At 39.3% G+C, this 23,501-nt stretch overlaps 1 non-coding gene across 1 annotated transcript; it reads left to right on the top strand.

Moving 5' to 3' along the window:
* Positions 1–8,713: 8,713 nt before the first annotated feature.
* Positions 8,714–8,785, top strand: LOC138375889 (small nucleolar RNA SNORD60). The gene has a single exon (XR_011231591.1). It is a non-coding gene; the product is annotated as a small nucleolar RNA SNORD60 (small nucleolar RNA).
* The last annotated feature ends 14,716 nt before the right edge of the window (positions 8,786–23,501 follow it).

The following is a 23,501-nucleotide window of genomic DNA, read 5'->3' as shown; positions in this document are numbered from 1 at the left end:
TAAGACACCTCTGGAAAGAAGGAAAGAGAGACAAGATGAGACATTTTTTCCCTCAAGTTTATCCAAAACCCAAAGATGGTAATGAGCTTTTTAAGGGTGTTAATCACCCCTTTTTTCTTCTCAAACTCTTTCTTACATCCACCCACAGAACACTTTTTATAAAAGACTAGTCATTGAATAAAAGGAAATAACTAAGGCTCGTGGTTGCTTAATTATTTTCATGTGTTAAGAAAGTATTGAAATCTTACTATTGCACATAAATTCTTGGAGTTGGAAAATAACTTAAGAGATTCTGTCCTTCAATCTTGCACCTGAAGAAAACATTCTTTCTGTGAGATCCTGCACAGAAAGCCACCCAGCAGCTGCTGGAACCTGTGTGGTGACGAGGCACTCCTGACTGGGGGTGGGAACAGGAGTTAAGAAATCCACTTCATTTCTGTACAGTAGTAATTATTTAAAAATCTGACTCATAAGCTTCTACCATTTGGTCACACTGCTACCCACACCCACGGTATCACACATACCCCACCCACCCTCAGCATTTGCCTTGTTCCTTTGAGTGTTACAATCTCTGACTCTTTCAATGCAGGGACTGTGGCTGTTTTGTTCCTCCCTCTTTCCCCAGCACCTGCTAAACTGCCTAGCAATAGATTCTTAGCGCTTACTTTCTGATTTAGTGCTCAGCAGTTTGGGTACATTCCCTAGAGATTTGCAGAATAAATGAAATTATTTTTCCACATGGTACCTTTAAATATTTCAAGATATTTAGCAGATCTTCTCTTTTCCAGAATTAACAACCCCAAATCCTAGGGCCATTTTGACCTGACAGGTCCCAGAGCTTGCTCCTTTGGAGTCTCTGTCTCCAGAATGTGCCTTGGTTAGTCAAAATCCCCTAAAAAGTTTTACAAAGACCGAGAACAGAGGACTCCAGCAGAATAAAACGAAACTGTTGTCTCTCTTGATCCCACTTCATTGCTGACGGTGCTGTCTGTGCCCTTGCATATTTCATCTTGTGATATTTTTTGGACTCTGTTGCATTAAGGTCCTTTTCGCGTGAATTTATGTGAAGGAAGCTCTCCCCATTGTTTGACTCTAAATATAAGATTTGAATTTATTCCTGCTAACTTTTTCATTTCATGTTTCACGTTACTAAGAACGTTGTTTATTCTTTTCTTGTATTTGAGCAGTGTCTGGCTCAGGCTGGAGCGCGCTGGTGCGATCACAGCTCCCTGCAGCCTCCAGCGCCTGGGTCGAGATCTCCCCACCTCAGCTGGGACTACGAGCGGGAGCCACTGCACCTGGCTGATTTTAATAAAAACTTTTTTAGAGATAGCCGTCTCTCTGAGTTGCCCAGGCTGATCTCAAGGTCCCGGCCTCAAGCGGTCGTCCCGCCTCAGCCCCGAGCAGCCGGGATCGCAGTCGCGGGTCACCGACGTTCATTCCTGGGTCACCGACGTTCATTCCCGGTTCTCCCGTTTCACTCTTGAGCTGCCCCCGCCTTCCTGCTCGCTGTCCCCAGTGTTGGCGCCATATGCACCCGGAAAGGACTGGAATTAAAGGAAGTGGTCGTGCAGATAATATGGAACCAGAATTGTAAAAATTTACCTGCACTGTTAGAGAACACAGTCCTTGCCCGGGTACAGAGGGCTGTACCTCCGCGGTGGCGCCAGCAGGCGTGAACCTCCGCCCTCCTCCTTCTCTTTCACTCGAAACGCCCCTGTCCCTTCTGCACAAACTAAAACATGAGGAAGACAAGAGGTACCATCTGATATATTCAAAAAAATTAAGCTTTTTATATATAATAGTCAATTAAAGATTTTTTCCACTCTAAGCTAATTAGTTTCCATTTAATCTATGTTACTTTTTTTTTTTTTTTTTTAATACAGGGTCTCAATCTGTCCCCCCAGATATAGTGCAGTGGCATGATCATAGTTCACCGCAACCTCAAACTCCTGGGCTCAAGCGATCCTCCTGCTTCAGCCTCTCGAGCAGCTGGAACTACAGGTGCGCACCACCATGCCCGGCTAATTTTTTCTATTTTTGGTAGAAATGGAGTCTCACTCTTGCTCAGGCTGGTCTCAAACTCCTGAACTCAAGTGATCCTCCCGCCTCGGCCTCCCAGAGTGCTAGGATTACAGGTGTGAGCCACCGCGCCCGCCTATATGTCTTTTTTAATACCTGCTTTTGTTCCAGGCAGCCCCACAGGATTCCAGATTAGAACCAAGACCTACCTTTCACTAGTTCCTGTCCTCCTTGCCTTTATCCAATCTATTACTAAACACTGTAATAGAGGGTTAACTAGTAGTAACTAGTCATAACTAGTTAGTAGTAACTCCTACAAACAGTAAGATTTTTCTTTCTCTTCATATTCTTGGCTCAATTTATTTAACAAATACTACTTAAGATCTTACTATGTGCCAGGCAATGTTTGGTGTAGGGGTACTACTAATTTATTTATAGCCTCATCTCATTCCAGAAAGTAATATAAATGAGTATAAGGTTACAAAAGGAAAAAAGGAAGGGAGGAAGGAAGGAAGGACAGACATTAAAAATAGGAGCAAATGGGAGAACAATAAGATCAAGGGCCATAAAATAGAATCAGAAATGAGGTTTAAAGTCCAACCCATGAAGATCTATAAATTTCCTATGGTTGAATCAGAGTTAACGTTAAATATTTTTTATTTTTCAATTTATTTTATTTTTAATTGTTATGGGTACATGACAGTTGTATATATTTATAGGGTACATGTAATGTTTTGATACAGACATACGATGTGTAATAATCAAATCCAGGTAATTGGGGTACCCATCACTTCAAGCATTTATTTCTTTGTGCTAGAAACATTTTGACAGTCAAGGAAAAGTGGAAAAACTTGACCAATATCACAGTCAAAAGTGTTCCTAGCATAAAAACAGAATTGCTGAGAAGCATCATTCTTCTTGGTCCTAAAAGCAGTAAGTGTTTTTCCCCTAAGGGTTTGTGTGGAAACAGAAATGATCATGATCAAGTGATCCCCTCTTTAAAAAAAAAAAATTGATACCCTGAGTTTCTAACTGCTTTCCTATTTATTTTTCCTTTTGCCCAGAAATTCTCTTGAAAACGATAGTCCACCCTTGCTGATTCCATTTATTCACTTCCCACTCATTTTTCAACCCACTGCATTGAAACTTCTATCCTCACAACTTCTCTGAAACTGCCTGACAAATGAAGTCAATGTGCTCCATAACCTCACACTTACGTTTGTCACAAAGTGCTCTCTCATCTGCTCCACCTGTGTCCAATTTCTCTCTTTGTCAGACTATCTTGCCTGGTATGGGCAGAGTAGTTTGCATCAAGAACTGCCTTTATACGGTTGCTCCCTCGCTCAAGGACCTGCTGACTACCCACCACATGAGACCTGAACACTTCCTACTAGTTTCTAAGGCGTTCGTATCCAACTTTTTCCGCATATTCTATAACCCCAAATAGATAAATAGATAGAACATATTACATGATGTCAAAGATGTAGAAAAATTTTACTGAGAAATTTTCAGTCATCTTACAACATAAATTCAATTCTGCTATGGGTGTTTTTATAGACAATGTATGTACTAAGTAGACTAAAGACAAATTGGGAACAGACAAATATAAACCCTATAATGTAAGCAGATTTTAGATGAACTGCTTTAGGCATATTCTCTTTCAAGAAGTTATAATGCTTGTTCTAATATATGGTGTTATGACTTTCTTGTACATTTATTTTAAAAAAGTATAAAAGTATTTAGCATATGACCAAACTTGCTACAGACTATGTTTATTTAGTATTTTGATTAAAAATACAAACTGTTAAAATTTTGTTTTTGATGGATTAACAGAAAGGAACTATCATTACAACACCAAATAAAAGGAGATATGGTCAGACCGGATCTCTAGGATCTGTCTAGTTTTATAATCATAAAATTCTATGAAATTCTAAATTATCTCCTGGCAACAGAGTCTTGAGATAAATTTCATTTCAATAATGTGTAGAGTATAGGCAAAGAAATGGATCTGGATAAGGCTTTCTGATGGTTTTCAACTTTATTCCAAGGCTACAGTCTTTGTGATTAGAAAACTAAACTGAATCTGAGCTCCACCAATAAATAACTAAGTGACCTGGGACAAGTCATTTAAAATCTCTGAGTGTATTCATTCATTTATAAAATAAAGACAGTAACAATATATTTCCTCTTCCTCAAGATCATATTACAAAAAATGAATGAGATAACATACATTATAGTGTTTTACAAATGTTTTATATAAAATTTAATTATTTTATGAATAAATATCACCATCTAAAAACTAAATCTTTCAAGATTATATTCATTCAAATTGAAATAGCTAAATTTGTGTCTGAATATCAGATGACTTCTTCCTGCCTTGGTTACTAATCCATGGCCAAGCATGTTTCTGTAAATAAATGGGCACTAGGATGTTTTTTTAAAATACATGTGGCTCAAGATTAGACTTCTTCCGCTTTGCGGCATCACATGTCTAACCACAACAACTATTTTTAATTATGGACTATGCTTTTTAGTGACATCTAAGTGCACACATAAGAGTCATCATCCTTATCTAGACACAGAGATGTGTGACGTGTGTGATTGCAATTTGCTTTTTTTCTGTTTTGTTTTTTTCTTTATCATTTTATCTTGCATTTCTGCTTTGGTCATTTTTAAAACATTCAGATCACCTCACAATATTGAAACAGCAATAGACCACTGGTTCCTCAAAGCTATAAAGTTCTGATATGAAAATAGGCTAGCCAACAGTTCTTCACCTAACTTATTTAATACAAGTGTTTTCAAAGAAAGCTTATGGAATGAAAATGAATTGGCATTATTTTCAACTCTAACTGAATAAAAGGTAACACTAAATACTGAGCAATGGTATTTAATAACCACTTGGAATTCCTATCCAGGCTGTGTCTGTAAAGGTAATGCCTAGTGACTGCACGCTCCTTACCACTGCAGCTGCTTACAGTCTTGATGAAGAAAACATGGCAAAGACTCACGGATATGTGGTCAGTTGGATTGGCTGAAATATCGTTAACATGGTAGGTTTATGAGTGTTTGGTGCTAAGAGTGTACAAAAGGTTTAACACATGCAGCGTGTTGTCCTGGACAGAGGACCAACTTCGAGAGAAACAGAGCTACGTTCAAATCCCAATCATCCTACTTCCTAGCTCTGTAAACTTGGGCAACTTAATTATTTGTATTATCTTGGATAGGCAGATAATAAAAATAGAGAGAGGGAAGAAGAAAGAAAGAAGAATGAATGGAAATGGTTGGCAATGAGGACTAAAGTAAAAACAATAAGGGTTAAAGACACAGAGAACACGGGGGCAGAGAGGCTTACACAGTGTGTTCAGGGAAAGTCCCTCTGATGAAACAACCCTGGAACCTGAAGGAAATGAAGAAGTGAGCTTTTGTATTTAAGAGAAGAGAGTTTGAGGCAGAATGAAGAGCAAGTACAAAGTGCCCAACCTGCCAAGGGGGGTGATAGCAGGGGAGGAACATTATTAACATTAAATCAACAGGAAATTCTGGGATTCCGTGTGCTGATGGAAGGTGCTGGGTAGAGCCTGCAAAAGCAGCACATCCGCAGAGACTCTCCACACCCAGCAGGATGCAGGAGGAACAGAAGAAGAAGAACTAATGGGGTCTCTAGGCAGCTAGACGAGGGAAGCCTCAGAAGGTCTCCGTCCTTGAGTCATGGAAGAGCATGGAAATAGCTGGAGGGCTGGACTCAGAAAGATTTGCAGTCAGAGACAAGGAGAATTTAGCAGTGACCCACCGGGGCCAAGAACTGAGCATTAGACAGGATCAGAGACGACCAGGTCATCAGTGTAGTTCAACCACCAAGGACCAGACGTGGTGAGCAGGGGCCCCAGAACGATCAGAGGATGGCAACCCAGGACCAGGTAGTCTCTCCCTACCTTGGTTCCACAGTTCTATGGAAACCCCCAGAACAACCAGGTTTTGAAATTAAATAAGAAGAGAAAGGAAATTTCAATTTCTCAGATACATGAGTTAATGGATTAAAATTCATATTCCCTCAATTGTTGAGGGCAACAATAATGCAAATATATGTATATTTATGTACAAATATACATATGTCATGGAATATATACATTGCATGCTAACACATCTTTTTTTCTCCTACTCTTCTGTGCTTTGGGATTAAGGTTATCTAAACTCTGGATATAGCATCAATCTTGTGCAGACCAAATCCTTGCCATGCTAGCTAAGTAACATTCTACTGTAATTAAAGAAATAAATTACAGCTGCGGAAGTACTGTGACGAAGCAGAGCATGTCTGTCGTGCAGTACAGAGCAGGGCCATCTGGGCTGGCTGGAAGAGGAAGGAGGGTACTCCAGCTCTGTGTCCTGATAAGGGAGCCTCCCCACAAGCCTGTCAAGCAGGAACAATCACACCCATTTCACAGGAAGGGAAGAGGATGGCCATGTTTGCCTCTGGGGAACATCAGGCACCGGGGCACTAAAGAAGTGTCAAGGAGCTTTATCTGTAATTGTTTACTTTTCATAAAGAGAATAATTTTGGGTCTCACTTACATGATTAAAAATTCCTTCTTACATAAGTTGAAGTAACTCATGCCACAGGTCACCCAGCAAATAAATACCAACCCTGGATTTGAACTCAGATCTGCAGGCCCCAACGCTCTTAACCAAAATGCTCTAGACAGCACCTGCATTTCCAATAATAAGGCAAACGGTATGTACATCACAGTCAAAAGAATACGAAATGAGATATTTTAACTCAGGGTCTGAAGCTCAAGTGCTTTTGATGTGGCGACTTGGTGTCCGACAGATCTACTGGCGCTCGGGACTTAACTGCTGAAGGGCAGGTGTCCAGAACGTTCCTCCGACGTATTTGTGTTCACCTGCCGTTCTGCATACAAGCTGCGACGTTCCCCTGGCTGCAGACACTGTGGTTTGTGTGTGCTGTTCTGGGGGATGAAGAAAAGATACGGCACTTAAAGAAACCAATAAATAAATATGGCGGGCAGGACCTGGGTCCTTGGGCTCTACTGGCGGCCCTCGCCCCGCTGCCGGACACACACACTCACACGACCCCACACACCACACACTCCCTGCCCGCCGTCACCACCTGCGGTGCCGCAGCCACTGCTGTCGTTCTGTCCAGCTCACTGTTGGCAGCAAAGAGGAAATTTATGACACTTTGGTAAGTAAGCGAGGGAGATAGGCCTCATTTGTTACAATATAGGCATCAGTGGTTTTCTGCCTTGGAAACTGGAAGGAATAAGGTAGGAATTCTTTGTTGTTACAGCAAAAATAAAATAAAACAAAAACCTAAGCATTAAAGGAATTTATGTGTTAGCACGCGACTGGGTAGTTCTCATATCTCTAGCAGGCCCAGAAGTGGGAAACGTCATTGCAAAGCTGTCTCACAGACTGGCCATGGCCACCTGCCCTGGGCACGGGCACAGGGCGGACACTGCGGCCGCCACCTGCGGCGCTGGGCCCACCGCACGGCCGTGGCTGTGGCTGTCACTCCCTCCCCACTGTCGCTGGCCGGATTCTGCAGTTCCTCTTTGCCACGTCACTAACGTCTGACTCACACTGTGTGCGGACGCGTGCGACCGCCCGGGCTGTGGCCTGTGCCCGTGACCTGCTGCAACCGAGGCTGACAGACCTTGAACTTCATTTGTGTAACGGGAGACGGGCTCCGTCTTAGGAGGCAGGGGCTCTTCAAGGGTCCAGGTACTAAGAAAACAAACAGATGTCGAATGTCAACCAGAGTGCCGTGGGGACAGTTGAAAAGAACCCAAAGTGTCTTCTTCTGTCCTTGTTTTTTTTTCTGAGACAAGTGACTAAGAATTCACAGTCAGTGGTGAACATGACAGGTCCATTCTGAAAACCCATTAACACCTTCACTTTCAGCCAAGAGTAAATTAACGTTTTATTTGAAGAAAACAAACCTTTATATAAGGAAAGCGCAGCGCTAGGAACTGGCGCACAGGAGAAAATCGGGCCCAGGTGGCTTCCAGCCCCTAGCACCGAAGTTCCTGTCCCCGAAGAACCGTGGCCTCCGACAACCCTCCTCCTCCTCCCGAAACAGCCGGTCAGCGCAGACCCCCGGGCTTCGCCCAACCTTCTCCCCCTGCGACCCGGCAGCCTGGCGAGTAGGTCCCCAAACGCGACCCACGTTGCTGTTACTTAGCACTGATTGACCACGCTGTTTTAGTCGCTGAAATCCTCAGTGCTACAACTATGGTTCCTCGGTCATGGGCTACGACAATAACTATGTGAAATCAGTTTCTAATTAATCTTTCTACAGGGCTTAAATATGGAATCCCAGGTATGAAAAAAATAAAGCTGTGTATCTAGCTCTGTAAAAGGGTCACTTATGTCTCAGCAAAAATTTTGCTATTAACTGTTTCAACAAAATTATCATACTGGCTTTCGATTATTAGTGACTTATGATGACACCTAGTGGCTAATGGGCATATTTTGAAATCCCCGATTTCATTAATGTAATCAATTTTTAATTGCTTTTTCATAAATACAGTGACAATGTTTTCTTTTATGGATCTGGTACATTTAAAGAATAAAATGACTATATAAAATTTCTCTTTCCCATCACAAAGATGAAAATGCTCAGAAGAGTTACCTGTAATTAACAAAGGCCACCATATAAAAATTTTATTTAAGCCTGGGATGAATTGCTTTAATTTCTGTCCCCTTGCACATACAGTCTGATTATTTTGCAAGACTAAGACTGTGGGGAGACAAGGAAAAGAATAAAATGAAAAAAGAAGATGAAAAGGGAAAAAAGAAAAAAAAAATTTACTTAACTAAATCTTCAAATAACGTATGAGCTATCAGTCATAGTTAAACAGAGAGGCAGAAAATAAAATTATATTATGCAAGCTCAAAATATATGCATACCTTGTAATTAGTTAAACATCCAGAAGTAGAGGAATATGAAGCAGAACCATTTAACATAAAGTTATTGGGATAGAAGTCACAGATTTATAGTCCTGACTATGTTGCTAATTAGCTGTGTGACCTTGAGAAAATTATGTAACCTCTCTGTGCCTCAATTCTATAATTGGTAAGATAAGATGATTAGAATTTAGATAACTTTTGAGAGGGTTTTTACATGAGATGCTATAAATTGCTGTGTTGGTCACCTGGTCCTCCTCATGTAGGCACCTGTTCCTAACACAACAGCATATGAAAGTGCTCCATTCTGAGCTCAGAAATAAAGGTTTAATATATACAAGCTTTTCTAGCACATGAATTTTCTTTTAGGTCTTACATTCATAATCTGTCCCTAATATTTAGGTCATTTATAGTCTCAGCCTTGAATGAATGTTTCATAATTTCATTTGCTATTGAATAAAGTGCCAGCAGCTTTGAATGTTTCCTCAACTTGCTTCGCTAAAATGAAAAAAGAACCACTAGTATCCTGTACTTAATAATCAATAAACAGATCTTTTTTCACTTTATCCATGAAATTCATAATTTTGTGTAACTCCATCGAGTCTTCTGACAGCCTTCCACTTTCTACCTCTGAAAAGCTCTAGTCCTGTTTGAACTCATTTCATGGTTACCCTGCCGTCTCCCTGCTAGACACAGCCCCACCCCTTGTCTTAGCTTGCTTTCCTAAGATTTTTGTTTTCATTTTCCTCTTTCAAAAAAAATTATTATTAATATTTCAAGCATAAAGAAAATTGTAATAATATGTCAAAAACCTAACTTATTTTTTGTAATTTTAACATTTTGTTATATTTGATTTAGCGAAAATAGAACACTGCACAATTAAGACCCTGTGTACCTATCCCCTATCTCTACCCCTATCAAAAACCACTACCTAGATTTGGAGTTTATAATCCACCTGCAAATTTCTATATTTTTATCACATATAACCATAAGTAATATGTATATTGGTTTGTATGTTTTTAAACGCTATACACATTTTTATGTAAGTATATATCCTTTTTCCTATTTCCTTCTTTTCTAAGGCTTGATAATATTCCACGGTATGTATAATATTAGTGTATGCTACATTTTCTTTATTCTTTCATCCACTGATGGACGTTTAGGTTGTTTCCATATCTTGGCTATTGTTAATAATGCAGCAATGAACATGGAAGTGCTAAGATCTCTTCAAAATCCTGATTTCAATTCTTTTGCATAAATACCCAAAGGTGAGATTGCTAAATCTTATGACAGTTCTATTGTCAAATTTTTCAGGAACCTCCATACCATTTTGCACGGTGGCTGCATCATTTCACTCCTACCAACAGTGTACAAGAGTTCTTATTTCTCCACATCCTCACCAATACTTACTGTCTTTTGTTTTCTTGACAGTAGCCATCCTAACAGATGTGAGGTGATATCTCATTGTGGTTTTGTTTGCCTTTCCCTGATGATTAGTGACATCAACTATATTTTTTTATATGTCTGTTAGCCATTTTTATGTCTTCTTTAGTTAAATGTCTATGCAAGTCCTTAGCCATTTTTTACTTGGGTTTTTGGTCTATTGAGTTATAGAATTTCCTTGCCTTTAAAACCTATAAAACTGTGATATGAATACACAACTTAGTAAAGTATAAAGTTTATTTTAAAAACACATAGTTTCTTCCCACTACAAGGATGTCAGGACATTTTAACTCTGACCAGCCCCTCCCAACCTACTCACTATTGTTGGCAGCATTTTAGTTCCACTTTGTTTTTATACCACTGAAATTATTATTATTGTTCATACAGTCAATACTTGTGTATATAAAAACTCCACATGTTTACCATTTTCTTTGTTTATCATTTTTTTCTTACCTAAATCTTCTTCTAGGTGTAATTTCTTCTTTAAGTGTATCTATTTAAATGCTTTCATTGAAAATCAAATAGTATGTATAGCACTTTAACTGATTATAGAATGTATAGTTATTTTCTCTTAGCACTTAAATTTTTTCATTATCTTCCTATTTCTAGTTTTGTTACTGATATCTGTAATTATTCTTTAAAGGCGATCTGTCATTAAAATCTAATTACTATTAAGTTTTTCTCTTTTACCTTGATGAAATTCTACAGTTTTATCATGATAAATCAAACTGTGGTGATAAAGATATAGATAGATAGTTGCTACTCAGATTCAAACATGGTGAATCTAATGAATTTTGTATTAGTTCTGGAAAATTCTCAATGGACTTATCTTTCATGTTTTCCATCTCTTCATATCATTATGCTATCTTTTGAATAACATTGTTAAGTTCATCTTCAGGTACACAAATTCTCTCTTTAGCTATATCTAATCTGTTATTTAACCAGTTAACTAATTTTTTTAAATAAGTATATTTCTCCTCTATAGAAGTTGTTCTTGGTTCTTTTTCAAATCTGCCTCATCTTTTAAATGTTTGGGATACATGGGAATGGCAGGGTGTAGAAGGGTAAAGAAATTTACCCAGATCCTGCTTTCTCTGCTGACAATCCCTGTTCTTTTGTTTTGTTGCTTAACCACGATAAAAACAAAAACAAAAACCTATTCTTTACCAGGATGAGCCAAATATCAGTTTTTCCTGTAACCATTATGATTTTCAATTTTTTCTTTGTTTAGGAAATTAGAAGGTTTTCCTTTCTTACTATAAGAGCAGCCCTGAATTTAAAAGAATTTTTAAACTGTTTTAGCCCACAAATCTCTTTGTTTTATAATGGAAGGGTTTTCAGTTACATGATTCAAAGAATTGTTGGAAATAAAAACAGTCATTTTCTTCTTCAATTCAATTGTAATCTGCTTGTGTTGACAAGAACTGTGCACACAGTAAGCTAAGCAAAGCTAAGGATAGGATAGCACAGTTCCATTGTAAGGGAAAAGACTTCACAAATAACAGCCATGATCACTAACGTTTTAAAGGTATATATACTGCATTGGCATTATCATAGGAAAATGAGAACAACAAAATAATGATATTAATAAAATTTACCAATTATTAAGCACTTGGGGTGTATTCGTCATTACTAATCCTCTTAATAATTTTTTATTTATTCCTCAGGAAACTGCCATTTATGTTAAGTAACCTGTTGATAAGCATGCAGCTAGTGTGGTGACTCGGCTGGTGACCGAGATCCAGCTCTCTCTAACACCAGAGTTGATGATTTTCACATCACGGACTTCCGTTATGATCATCAGTGGGTCATAATTCGTAGTGTTTATTTTAGATTTGTTTACCTGGAAACTCTTTAACTCAAACTTGCCCCAAGTAAGACTCACATTACTTTTCTCTTATTCACTACGTTCACCCCCATCAGCTTGTATACTCAGAGCTTATTTTAAGTTGCCAGAAATAGAGATTAAAGTCATAAAAATATGAAAATGCAATTAAGGGTAGAGACTGTGTATTTATCTCCGTAATCCATTGCCTCACAGAGCACATGATTTTGTTAAATAAAGTCAAAGTGATCCAAAAATACTTTATTTCTCTAATAGCTGAAATATTTCTCTAAGTACTTCCTGAAGTACCCTACATTTTACAATAAAATATATTATACATATAATCTTTCTTCAAAATATCGAAACTTTAGCCTTTTAGCAACTATGTCTATAAAAATCTAGAGCATTTATTTAGGGTAAAAATAAAAAGAAAAGCTGAATTTTAGATTTAAAAATTCAAAATCATAATTCTCTTGTGGAACAATTATAAATGTCAGTCAGCAAATTCAAGTGTGCAAAAAAGTCTTTATTTTTCTAAAGTGAACTTAACTTCTATGTCAGTAAGTTTAGATCTACTATGAAATAAACCAATGAGATTTACGACCACAACATAACTTAAACCATGTGGTCCCTGGAGGACTATGGCATCTTGCTATTGTCCCTGGCACCAATCAAAAAGTAGGGCACATTTCTGCCACCCCCCACGCTCCACGCCTTCCAGGACTGGCCTGGGCAGGAAGGGGAATCGGCCCCGCTCAGTAACTCACTCTCATTTTCTCAGGAAAGAAGGTTCTTGCTGCTCATCAGACTTTTTTCCTTTCCTCTCTGGTACTGAGAACAGAGGTGGAAAAATATCTACTGGTTCTCAAAATCTATATTCTATATCCTAGTTTAAGCATTTGAACTTCAAAAGCCAATAATTATGCTTCGTTGCTGCTTGTTTTGCTCTCTGTATGTTGTGTGTTATCCTTCCCTGAAGCCGTGACCGTTGCGGGCTGGGCTGCCCAGATGTTTGGGATACATGGGAATGGCAGGGTGTAGAAGGGTAAAGAAATTTCCAAAGAAATGAGATGATTTGCCGATTTGACCTAGAAAGAAAAGACAAGTTTTGGAAGCCAACAAGAGTTGGCTTTAAACATGAGTAAAGATATTAGCTTGAACCACTAAAATTATCAATATGCTACCATTTTTTACCCTATAAAAAGATACTTACATAAGGTCCAACCTAATGTAAGTATATACATGCTATGAGTAGGTTCATCTTGCTTATTCTCTTTAACGAAAATCAAGGACCATTCTGGATCTATATTTCTTTGTCAAAGAGGAATATAATTTCCTTCATAATGCCATCCTAAGAGATTAGGGTTGTAAACTCTCCATTACCAATGAATTTTTGTATTTCATTATAATGTAAATGCCATTTGGACAGGTTGCGAGTGCCTAGGAGGTGGTACAGTGTACTTTGGGGTGTAAGAGCATGCACTCTGAGACAGGTGGCCTGTATTCTAATGCACAATGCACAATCCACTATGTACTAGCTGTGTGACCTTTCTCTGCCTCTGTTTTTCTTACCTATAAAGAAGGGATAACGGATTAGATAAATATTATAGGTTTGTCATGAGGATTAAGTGACTTAATATTTGCAAGGCTCACAGATCAGTACTTGGTATTCTATGCCAAGTGAATATTTATTTTTATTATTAGATATTATGGGTTGAATTGTGTCCCCTCCAAATTCATACAATGAAGGCAAATCTATAGAGACAGAAAATAGATTAGTGGTTGCCTGGGGCTCAAGTGGGTGGTGACTGGAAATGGGGACAGGGGATCTTTTGAGAGTGATGGGTATGTTCCAAAATTGGATTGTAGTGATGGTTGCATGATTGTATATATTTACTGAAATCATCAAATTTTATGATCAAAATTAGTTGAGTGAATTTTAAGGTATGCAAATAACTACTCAAAAAAGCTGCTAAAATAATAACTTATGGATCATTTTTACTAAAAAAACTATCTATATTATTTGTATTTTCATAGCCAACAACATGGAGATATAAATGTGAGGAACGGAGAAACTTAACATTGTGGAAAGAGCTATTGCCACAGTGCACCTAATTAACGTCCTTAACATCCCATTTTCTTTCTATTAGCAAAGGTACCTCTGTCCTCATCATGGAAACATTTCTAGTGTTTGATTATGTGTGTTACTTTATGACGTTTTATAATCTTCACCTAAGGAAGATCCCACAATGGGAATGATTGCCCAATATGCAGACAGCTCTCACTACATTTTACGTTCAGGATATTGCTATTTAAGAAAGCATCATTTACTGTGACAAATCGTAAATGGGAATTGAAGCAAAATTTAACTGGAAAAACATTTTTCTGTGCCAGAGTTGTATGTGCATTGCAGGAAGGAAAAACAAACTTCCCTTTAGTGTGGTTTCAATTATTCACAGTCTCTGACGTGATTTTAATATAATCCAACACAAATGCTGTCTGATTCTTCTTTGCCAATTTTGATGAGTATTACAACAATCTACTCTACCGTTCAGGGACAATCCCTTTCCAAATCTCGTAGATTTCTTACTCAAAGCATTCTGACTTCCCATGAAAACTGAGTCATAGAACTGGAATTTACATGAATTGAGGCGGTTTCCTATTAATCTCCGAAAGCCTATTTGTATCCTTTCTTGGAACAAACGTTGAAGGGCCAGATAAACACTGTCTCAATCCCCAGGCTCATGGGCTGCTGGCCACCCGTATTTAAAGTCTTTACTACTCCTTTACAACACAAAGTCCCCTATCACCTTCACAATATTATCTTGCATAATTATTTCTTAATTGCTTTCTCTAGTCTACTGTTCTCTGACCTATTAATACTCACTCAGTGTTTATTTTTACCAACAAGTCTTGGCTGTTCTTAAGGACAGAGACCATGTCTTTACTGACCTTCAAATGTCCAGCACATAAAACTGTTAAATCCTGCCCAATTTTCAAGGGCCTTCCCAGTGCTACTCCTTCCGTAATATATTTCTGACTTCACCAACCAGATATAATTTCTTATTCCTTTTTTATCCTTTATAGGTTGTACCATTTTTATTATATTTATTGTGTTCTCTTTTGCTATATAGCAATTTGATTATCCTTCTAATTCACCATTACACTGTAAGGTTGTGAAAATAACAGGTGTGTTACACTACCTTGCGTTCTCCATTCTGCCCCACCCCCAAGCCCACTCAAAATCATTCTCAGAATTAGAAGGTGCTCAGCAATGCCAATTAAATCAAATAGCAATGGTCATGCTGTCCTTACAGTTACAATATCCAAGTACAATATCAATTCAAACGGTAGAAACAATGGACAGCCTTTACCTGCTTTATTTGTTTAAGGAACAAGAAATATTTGTAGTCAATGAGAAGAACTTCTCTGTGAACATTTCGAAAGGGCTACATCCCTTTGCCAATATTCCTTATGCCAATATTTCTACAAACTTCCCCATCTCTCATATTTTATAAATTCCCATCAGCATTTGGGGTGATTTTTACATAACTCTACTTTCTGATATATTAAGCGGTATGGCATAGAAAATAAGAAATGTACTTTAAGGTCACCTAGCCCCAGTTCCAAATTCAGCAGCTCAGCTGAAGTTTAGTAAGCATGCTGCTTACCCCGTCTGAAGTTTAGATTTCTTGTGTCTATTATGAAAACCCAAACAAACAACCCCTTATGATGATTATGAAGATTAAATGTGTTTAAGGCACGCTTTGCAATACTTGGCATACTAAAGGTACTTAAAAATTATATTAAAGGTATTGATTCAATTACACAAATATTTATAGAGTGCCCACGCAGGACATGCACTAATTTGTTCTGAGGACCCCGTGATAAATAAGACAGACACAGGCCCCATTTCTCAAAGAGGGAAGGAGACAGACGATTCTACATGCAAATATAGTACCCTGTGATAAGCACAGTAATGCAGAAGTAATACAGAGTGCATTCAGGGCACTGGTGAGGGGTACCTATGAAATCAGAAGACTTTTTTGCTCTCTCGATAACTTCAAATCACAGCCTAAATTCTAAAACTTAGTACCTGCAAAGTATGGTCATTATAACAATAAAATCTATTTGATGGTCTGATGCTAAGCGCACCGTGCAAGGCAGCAGGTGCCGTATAACCGCACTGCAGACTTATCATGCCTTCTAGGCCAGGCCACATTCTAGAATTCAGCGCAGTCTCGTGGAGAAACGGAAACCAAATCTACACACAAATATCCCTCCATTGGATATTTAGAAGAGCCTCAAGATGAAAACCTAATCAATACACATGTCATGTATTTTCATATTTTCTCATTTTGGGTAATAACTTAAAACTTAATAGTTTTACGGGAAGAGACAGGGCCTGATGAGTAGCTTCTGCAAAACAGATGCCCTTGTTAATGCTTCTAAAGCCTGGGTTTTTTCTTAATTGTCTAAAATAGCATGCTAATTTTAAAAGGAAATAATAAAAGACATACAGGGTTTTGAATGGAAAAGTTTCAAAGCTCACAAGGCCAATTTCTCATTATAAGTGGCCCCTGGGGAGAGATGAGAAACTGCCACTCCACTCGTCAAACAGGAACCGGCGTGCTACTTTACACGCTGCTTTACTTACGGCAACCTTAGCGGAACTAGAACGATATAAGGTAGATGGAGTCTAATGGCTTCACTGCTTCACATGAATGACAGCAGTGATCGAAAGGCCTCGAGTTTATTTCAGGGGCCACACCCTGTTTCTCTGAATGTGGTTGGGAAAGAGCTGCAGGAGAAAAGGCACAAAGTCCACAAGACCTTCCCCAGACTGGCATCTCCCCACACTCCCTTTCATGACACTCTGCTCTTCTCTGCACCCAGCAGAGGGGTGAATATGCATGTTCTGACCTTGGCTTCCCGTCAGCCTAAATTCTAAACATCTTGGGCAAGTGCACCCTAGGAAAACCTTTTATTTTCCTTAGGGGTCCTTGCATTTCTAGTGAGCTCTACTGATGGTGATTTCAAATATTGTCCCTTCTTATAATCAAAATAATTGGCTTGAGTATGGTCTTCCGGGTGGTTGGCAAATATACATGTCACCATTATATTTCTATAAAAGTGGCACCCTCCAGCTCTTATTCATTCCCATTCTTCTCACTTGGCTTCTTTGTAAGAGTATGCTCTCCAACTGAGAGATTTGATCCTGAGGAGTAAATTAAGTTTCTATGTCGTCAACTGGAAAAAAATGAAATTAAATATCATTAATTAATACAAAGAAAAATACATCCATTTAGTTCACTCTTTCCTCTCCTTATTCACAACTAATAACATCATATATATAATTATAAATTTTTTATGGGGTCTCAACATAGGGCAAGCTATGACCCAGCTAAGAAGATAAAGACTAAATGCTGTAAGATTAATATCCTTGTAATGTGTGTTCTAGTTCTTGCTCAATGAGAATAAAATGGAAGCGCTCCCACTAACTCACTGGAGTCTGCTCAGAGATGAACAGTTGCCAAAAACTGCTGGGTGGTTGAAGAAGTGCCAAAGTCTGTCTAATTAAGAGCCATGTGATACTGAGTCTCAATTTCCTCTTCTGAAAAATGAAGATAACAGGATCTGCCTCTCAAGGTTGTTGAAATGATTAGGTGAAATCCCTAGGTCACTGTGCCCGTTGCACGCTCTATATAAATGATAATTATTATTTTATTATTGCTATTATAATAAATACTCCATAATAACCTTGGGGACATCTGTAACCACAAAAACAAACAGAACTCCTCAAATATACCCATAATGAACCTGTCTAGAAGACATGCGTGATATAAGGGCAAAGCTGTGACCGACTGCTGGTAGACCTGGGCGTGAGACATGGGTTTGCGCACTTGGCGGTGAGACCTGGCTATTCACTCTCCTTCTCTCTTTCAATTTTGTCTTTTGAAAATGTAAGGAGTCAACCAAAACTATTCGTCATGCCCTGAGAGCTCAGAGACTATCATTTTTATGAATCCTCTGGATTAAGCAGGACCCATCTGCAACGCCTGAGAGACCTAACGTCTTGTGTCTGATCCTGCACTTAACTGTGAGGAAATACAAGGCAACAGCCTGCAGCTTCTGCGGCAAGGCAGGGAGCCATGGCACATGCAACCCCAGATGTAAACCAGCACGCTGAACTCCCAAACTTCCTCAGCTCCAGTCCTCCCAGGCAGCTCTGCCAGACCCCAGATACATGTATTTCTTGTCAAAGGAACGGCCGCTGTCCTGACTGATAAGAGCCTGTCTCTTAGGAACCCAGAGCACTTCACAGATAGCATCGCGTTACAACTGTTAGTTGTTGGCATCTTGGATGAAAACTCATTTCGATAAGTATCGGAAACACTGAAAATCAAGTGACTTTCTCTTCAGCGCCCGTGAGTCAACGCAGCGTAACTATAAATTCTGCTCACTGGTCCAGCCTCCCAGCGGGGCCAACTGCGACCGCCGGGCAGCTGTGACGAGCCCTGCTGGGGTCCCCCGCGCGGCTCCCCTGGTGCTCCCGCACCGTCCGGACCTCGGCCGGCTCTGCCTACCCCCACTTGGCCTCTCCCGCCCGTGACCGCAGCACTGTCCCCCGGGACCCAGCAGCGCCACCGTCCGCACGACCGTCATCGCCCCTCACTGCAGCTTCTCGGCCAACGCCCTCCTGACCTTTCATCCAACCGCAGTATTAGGAGTATTATTTAAATCGGCGGTCCCCAACCTTTTCGGCACCAAGGACAGGTTTCATGGAAGACAGTTTTTCCATGCACAGGCCGTGGGGGTGGGGCATAGTTTCGGGATGATTCAAGCGCATTACGTTTATTGTGCAAACCTCTCTGCTCTGCTGACGATAATCTGCCTTTGCAGCCGCTCCCCAGCGCTGGCAGCACCGCCTGGGCTCCAACTCAGACCGTCAGGCGTTGGACTCTCATAAGGAGCCGCAACCTAGATCCCGCGCATGCAGTTTCCAGCAGGGTCCGATGAGAATCTCGTGCTGCCCGGATCTGGCGGGAGCTGATGGGCGACGTGAGGACGGTGAATACAGACGAAGCTGTGCTCGCTCGCCGCCGTTCGCCTCCTGCTGCGCCGGCTTGTCCTTACCCGGCCACAGGCCAGCCCTGGTCTGCACCTCGCGGGTGGGGACTGCGGTTTAGATGCCCCTCCTCTAAACCCTGCAGCAGAGAATAGAATTTTCCACAACCCAAAATTAACATGTACACAAAATTTGCCTTCTGCTGTCTATCTCTTAGATTTTTGTGACTCCTTCTAACAAGACCACCTGAATAATTTGTGAGCCTCAATGCAAAATGAAAATAAAGAGTCCTTTGTTGAAAAATTGAGACTTTTAAGATAGTGACACAGAGCACTAAAGCCGGACTCTGGGCCCGGTGTGACTGCGGGACAGGTCACAGGCACACAGTCAGTTCAAGGTTGCTGGAAGCATTAGGTGAAGTTCCTAGCTCACTGCGCCCACTGCATGCTCTACATAAATGATAATTATTATTTGTATTATTACTCTGAATAATAAAAATGTCTCTTATTCCTCAGTTCCAAGCACCTCTAAAGATCTATGGCCTGGTGTCTTCGTGGAAGTGTTTCTCTGTCTCCACAGCAGCCTCCAGCGATGTTGCTGCCAAGCCTTTGACTCCACAGGTTCACATCATGGGCTGTCAACACTGGCTAGTTTTCCATCTCAGCCCCCAGAGACCAAGCTGTCGACCAGTTAGTTCACTAGACTGATTGTGCCATTTGTCACCTGGGAGCTCTTCTAATCCTCAAGTTCCCATTTCTAGTATGGCCTCCAAAATCTCGGCTGCATTTTTATTGACTAATCCACCACTAATTGGCCAGAGGAAATGCTTTGTGTGTGAACAGTGTGATCTAGTATCTGTCAAACAACCTTGCGCGGGGTCCACCTACGAATAGAGCAGGACCTGGGATCGAGTCTCCTCGGGAGAGTGATCATTTCTCTTCTCCAGGATGACGGACAAAATGTTTAATTTCTCATTCTATAGAACCAGTAAAACATCTGCGGGCTAAGAGCAGCCCTGCCACTTAGCAGAGGCTACAGCCTGAACCAATAAACTGCAGCCTAAAAATAAAGCCACGCAGTCCCTTTGGAATATGCTTGACTTAAAGCAGACTTAAGTGGAATATTCCTTAATTACCACTGTTTTCGTAATACTTTTCTGACCCCCTTTCTCAGGCATGTTTAATTCTCCAGGCTATTTCTAGGCGTTGCACTTAAGCAATTGAAATGTTTTCAATCTACAGATAGTATCATTCATCCTACCAAACAACCCTGGGCCTTGGCAAAAAGTAAAAATAGAATAATAGGTATATTATTGTTTATATTATTAAAGATAACTAGTGCTTTGAGCTTCTAGAGTTTTTTTAGAAAAGTTTAGATGCTTTTCACTTGTCATCAAATTCAAACGAATTTTGCTTCACATCATATTATTGAAATACTAGGCATACACTAAATTTCAGAAATTTAAGCTGGAAGAATTAACTAAGGGAATCTTTATGGAATTCTTTTGTAAAATAAATCATTATTTTCAATAATAATCACCCCTCAATCTATATTTTTCTGTCAGATATTTTATTATATTCTGATAGTAGGCAGCATATATTGTGTTTCTTTAAAGAATGATGCCCAAATTGCATCATTTGAGGCAGACAGATTCAGAAGCATAACATTCCATTCGTGCAACTGAATAGAAACCATGTTAATAACACTCAAGGGAGAGACTATAGTCTCAACATGGAATTAATTAGTTACGATAAATGTATCAAGAATGGAGGGGAATTCGTTTAACCACAGCATCTGTGCCATGTGGCTTTCTGGTACAGAAAGAAGGGAGGAAGGTAAATATATAAACACACGTGTCTAAAAACTCTAGGCTATTACCTAAATGGAGAGGAGAATGTAAGATATATATGATTCTTCCATTTTTAACCAGAATTAAACCAGAGAGGGAATGAGAGCCCTTCTATTTATAGTAAAAGGTATACAGAACTTGGCAGTTAGGTCTGGGCTTTAGCCTCAGCTATATCACAGCCACTATGTGAGTCAGTGCAATGAACAAGAGATCAATTTCTTTTTTCAATTAAATGAAAGCTTTGAACTAGATTATCTAAATTTCCTTTAAATTCTAAATTTCTGTGATAGAAGAACTACTTTAAAATGGAGTTGCAAAAGCAGCCTCTCATATAAGCTTTTCCACTCCCTACCTAGGCAGCCAACATTTAAATATAAAAATACCTCTCTTTTTGTAAAAGTTGCCTTCACAAAGCTATTTGGCAAAGGTTATAAGGAAAGTAAACAATTGATATAAATTTCCCGTTTCTATTTACCTTGCTACTCACACAGAAAAGCAATAAGATGGTATAAATGCTCATTGACCCTAGGGAAAAAAAACAACCAAAATGCCATTTCTCCTAAATTACTGTATTTGGAATTTTTCAATAGCATTAAAACAAGTTTCAGTGTTTTATTAGATACTATTTTCTACAATGCTTGAAAATGTGTTTGGGAAAGATGGATGCTTGTTTTTAATTTTCTGAAATTTGTGTTCCTTTGCTCAGCTTCATCTATAAAAATCACTCAGATAATCTCTATTAGCCTGATACTGTACATTCAGAATAACTTAACATGGTTCTAGGCTTCCAGGATTGTATTTTTTATAACAGTCATTACTCTTCATTTTCCTTTGGATATAATTTTCTTTGGACAAAATTACCTTTTCTTCGTGTAATAATGTTTCAAGTGTACATTTTCTGTATCTTAAAAAAAGCACTTATTTGCTGCATGAGTTTTAGAGTTCTTAAAGCAACTTCCCAAATATTCAAACTTGAGGGGGAAAAAAATGCAATTATTTATGGGGAAAAGTATATCAAAGTAGGTTTCTGAAGCTTCTGGGATTGCAATTTCTTTTAATTCTTTGCCTTTCCTAAAACATTAAACTTGTTTTATCCAACTTTATTTGCACTATCATGTCCTTAAAACCTTTCAAGGTTTTAATATATAGTTTCATAATGCTATTTTTGAATCCTAAAGACAAACGTTTGCTTTGTGTTGCATTCTAGTTCCTCATTTGCCAGAGTCACAAAGACTCCACTATTCAAATTTGCAGGTTTCATAAAAACATGTATTTGTGTAAATTATACTTACAAAGCTTGGCATTTCTACATATATCTCATTAATCATTACACTAATTATAGGTTACAAGAAGGTTACAGCAGAGGCAGGACTGCCGTTTAAGAAGCGATGAGACGTGGGAAAACTTACACGATCTAATCCCTCCCAAACTCCACTCCACAATTTTTATCTAAGTGAAAATTAGTTAAAACAAACACTAAAGGATAGTTTTCGTTTTGGATGAACTTGTTGAGAATATACTCATTCATTCTTGAAGTGTTTACGGAACAGCTGCTGCTCCAGTCTCAATGACAAGTCCACAGACGCAGGGGAAGCATAAAGGAGAAGAGTGGGGGATTCCTTCAGCAAAGGAGGGAGAAAGCGAGCAGGGTAATCCTGAGCCCTGAATTTTCTTAGGTCCCACCTTTCAGGTGATGGAGGTATCTTTTTCTTTTCCAGTTACCCCCGCTTCTGGTAACTACCGAGCCGCCTACTTCCTGAGTCACTGGACACCACGCAAGCTTCGGTGGGGTGGGGCATTTATCATCATTCACCCTTGTCCTGGGGACAGATCTGTTTCAAGATTAGCTCGTTAAGTTTATAAGTGGCGATCTGCAGAAAAACCATTTTAATTTCTGTGATGGGGAGAAAACAGGCAATGTGGCACAAGTATGTTTGTTCTGCTCTTCTATGGCAGAAAATGTATATACTTTGCACATGGCAGAAAGGGACAGGCTTATACTACAAACAAGGACAGGGAGTTGATTAGGTGATTAGAAACAGACTAGGCAAAGCTTCCCAGATACACACGGGTGGGCCCCTGTGTGTTCAAGGCGTGCCTCATTTAAAGAGGCAAACAATGGTGCTTTCATCTGTGATAACGAGGAAATGCTAAAGTTCCATTTTCCTTGATATTTCATTGCATTCAGTTTTGTCTAAAAATGAATATATTACATTATTTCATAAAAAGGAAAATATGGAGCATAGTATGTTTCAGGATATGTTTCAGGACATATCATGAAAGATCTTCTCTCCACCAGACACTTAGAAATGCTAGCAAAAAATATAACAAATATCCCCCATTTAAATACATAGCCAAGCTTGCAA

This window comes from Eulemur rufifrons, chromosome 27 (genome assembly GCF_041146395.1).
Source record: "Eulemur rufifrons isolate Redbay chromosome 27, OSU_ERuf_1, whole genome shotgun sequence".
Lineage (NCBI taxonomy): Eukaryota > Metazoa > Chordata > Mammalia > Primates > Lemuridae > Eulemur > Eulemur rufifrons.
Note: the sequence above shows the minus strand (reverse complement) of the source record. Positions and strands in the feature narration are given on the sequence as shown.